At 33.6% G+C, this 3,796-nt stretch overlaps 1 non-coding gene across 1 annotated transcript; it reads right to left on the bottom strand.

The window, feature by feature from the left end:
* Window positions 1-1,265: 1,265 nt before the first annotated feature.
* Window positions 1,266-1,337, bottom strand: TRNAP-UGG (transfer RNA proline (anticodon UGG)). Its single transcript has one exon. It is a non-coding gene; the product is annotated as a tRNA-Pro (tRNA).
* Window positions 1,338-3,796: the final 2,459 nt, after the last annotated feature.

Genomic DNA, 3,796 nt, shown 5'->3' on the forward strand with positions numbered 1-3,796 from the left:
ATCGTTCCATTGGTAGCATTCACATTTTAATAACATTTTACTATGCGAGAGTTGTATGGCCAATTTTACATTTCCATTACTATTATACACAGGTTCACTGTTGAAATTAAAAAGAAAATGGCCAGTCCATCTAACATTTTCACATAATTATACAACAACAATCATGTTTTGTCCCACTAGGTGAAGTTGCCTACTTGAATCAAAAGTTGTCATAATGTTATAACTAATAACATATAATCATATGTATAGCCACAAAATGGTCCTCTCTGCATTTTTTAATAGTTTTGTCAATAGTATTTCATGGTATTTCTCTACATCTAGCAATTGTGTCACCACCACCAATAGAATCTATTCTCCTTATATAGAATTTATTGATTTGCTTCATACATGTTCAAATCACCTAAGTCAATATTTAACTATGTTATCTACAATAGGAGCTAGTTTTCTAGTCTACCCCAGCTCTCTCCTTAATGCTATAATTATTAATCCTATTTTGTTTTTGGTTAGAGATACTTTCTCTTCTCGTATTTTCACTCCTCCGGTGCAGCATCCTCATGGACCTCACTCATGCTATCAGAGTATTTTATTTTAGGTTTTTTCACCGTTCAACACTTTTCATTTAACAATGCAATTCTTTCAGATTATTATAAAACAAAATTATTTGTCAATTGTGATTGCAAAAGGAATAGTTTGTCATGCTAGGACATAAGTTTGGCTACTAATACAATACTAGATATAAAACCGAGCGATGCGCAGGTTACTTGAATATTTACTTTCTGAAAAGTTAAAGAATAACTAACTGATGCAATCAAATTGTTCACAACACTCATTTATCTAATATAACATGAAATAGTACTGGAAAATTAATAATAGTGAGATAAATGTCAAATCCTAGTTTACAGTAAGAGTTAGGTAAATAATGAGCAAAACGAAATTTAAATGGAAAATCAATGGAATTAGGTTGTCGGAAAAAAAAAATCTTTACTGTTAACACTTCAGATTCTCCATAACAAACCTGGTTTTTTCAATGTCTTTCCATCTCCACATAGATAAATAGATTCATGTATCAGAGCATTCATCTCAAGGCATTCACATGCAGTCCCTAAAACATAATTGATAATTAACCAATACACCAGAAAACAAGCCAAGCTTGTCAGTTTCCATATCTTTAACAAATAGTATAAAAATAAAATTGTTGCTTATTCATATTGAACAAATAAAAATGGTAACCTTCCAGATCTTCAGAACAATAATAAAAGTAGAAGGGGGCATTCCGAGAATCGAACTCGGGACCTCTCGCACCCAAAGCGAGAATCATACCACTAGACCAAATGCCCTTATATGAAAAGATTTAGTTTGAAATAGATACCTCTTATTTTCACCACAAGTGGATGACAAGATTTATTTCAAATATTCATATCCAATAGGATCTCATTATGTATTCTGATCAAGACTGAAGCAAGAAAACATTGAAATCAAAATGTTATCAACATCGAATACCATAGTTTTCTTGTGCCAGATAAATAAATGCAATATGCAAATCAAACTATACACCCGAAACCTCTTTGATGAAGCAATGCAAGCCCAACAATGCTGATATTGATGCTGCACTTTCTGTCTCCGTTCCCAATTCCTCAGGCAGGGGTAATGTCTTGGCCTTAACTATTGTGGTTCCTGTATTATTTTTGTATTTTTTGTGTTATTGTTATATATACTGAAATTGGGGCTTGTACCAAAGCCATGAAGTTGCCTTTTTGAATCTTTCTCTTTAACTGCAATAACCTCAAAATTTATTATGCCATCGGATCTCTTTTTTTGGTACACTAAAATACTGAACTCATCGAACACAATGGAAACTTACAAACATTGTGTTGTGACTATGTATGATATTTCAAAAGTTGGAAGTCCTGCAGCCAGGGACTTATTCTTATTGGCCTAAAGGAAGAAAAATCAGAGCAGAGTTGAAACTGAATAGGAAAGAAGGGTTAGCAGCAGAGATGATGAAAATGGTGCGAGTTAATTAAGACGGGAATTGAACTCTATTGAATCGAATGCCGCTTACCAAGAAAGATAGGAGTAATGTCAAGGGATTATCCTTTATCCAGGACAGCTACATATGAAGAAAACAACCAGGCTCAAGATCATAAGAGGAGTGTAGGAAGTAACTCAGAAAGAGGCAGCTCAAGTAATATGCAGAGAGAAGGGTGCAAGGGTAGAATTGGGGGAGCTTGAACACTATTGGGAACAGAATTGTTAGATAAAAAGGAACATGGCATTTGTTTTGGTCTTTTGGATGTGATGAGATAAAGGGGGAAAACCACTCAACAGAGCACATGAAGGCACATAGGCTGGAGTGCAAGTTTGTAAAGCACTAAAGCTTTCACTGAATATAATGCAGGACGGACTTTGGGTTCTTTACATTTGTGGAGGAGTATTGATGGAGGGAATGTGAGGATTTTGGTTGACAATGAGAGCATCTCATAACTTCATAGATGGCAAGCTAGTCTGAGAGTTAAGCTCAACAGTTCGAGAAACCCTGAAGTATTGTGCGGAAGTCGGGGGCAGACACAAAAGCAGTTGGCAAGTGGAATTTAAGGGAACCAATAAACAGTTGCAAAATTCTCTGGTTCAACAGAATTTTTCATAGCTATACTAGTACGGACGGCGGTTGTGTTAGAAGTGGAATAGTTGGCCGGATAATTTGAAGGAGATCAGAGCTAACTTCAAGGAATTACATCTGTTGGTGGAAGTTGGAGGAACGGCGAGAGTAATAGTATTAACAGAACTGAGTATGGCTGAATCAGCTACCTCATTCAAACCAGACAAATTCTTAATATCTATAATTGAGCTAGACAAAGCCCTTTTTTTTTTCTTTCTAATCCTGATTTAAAACCAGATCAAATCCACATGAATGATGAACATTAATTGAAGTTTCTTATAGTTATTCAATAATTCTTGTTTTCGTTGATTTTCTTTATCTGATCAACTCTAAGTTGAATTTAGGAACACTTGACTATTGAAAAATAGATAGTGTAAATCGGAATTATAATCTAAGGAATTATGAGAATATAATTTTGGAAGTCCTACATTGCTCTCAACTGGTAAGGTTGGAGAATGGTCACCACTTATAAGTTATAACCACTATTGAAACCATATAACTATCCCATGCATGACTCTAACATTCTATACATTTAGAAAGTTAGTTCACCAAAAATGACATTTGTACAATCCCACTTGCAAAACGTGACCACAAAATACAGCAGAATATGAGAATATATAGAAACAATTGGGAGAAACATTTCAACAAACAGTTAAAGGGCATACACGGAAAGGACATCTATTCATTCAATTAAAAGCCAAAATGGTTTGAATAAACATGAAAAAACGAAGTTAACTGTGAGGCAATGGAGTTGAAAAAGATGAGTAACCTGATGTAATATTCAAATTGCATGTGTCCGTGTTGATAAGAGACAGAAGAAGCAAGATATTGAGTGAAGAAAGAAAATATTATGTTGTTTGTTTTTTAAAAAGTACTTTTTGTTTTGAAACATATATTGATAAAGGATGTTTTTTGAAACATATCATTAATTTGAAACATATCATTAAAATGCATATTCATTTAAAAATTATTTACACTGCTTAAAGATTAAAAGAGTAAATACATGATCTTCTAAATTAATATCATTACAAGAGTATCATGTGGTGACACATGACAATGAAATAACTTGTTCATTTTTATCTTTACTAACATTTCTCTCTCCATTTTCTCTTTCCCATTTCGTTATTCTAAACATAA

This window comes from Vicia villosa, unplaced genomic scaffold (assembly GCF_029867415.1).
Source record: "Vicia villosa cultivar HV-30 ecotype Madison, WI unplaced genomic scaffold, Vvil1.0 ctg.000711F_1_1_1, whole genome shotgun sequence".
Taxonomy (NCBI): Eukaryota; Viridiplantae; Streptophyta; class Magnoliopsida; order Fabales; family Fabaceae; genus Vicia; species Vicia villosa.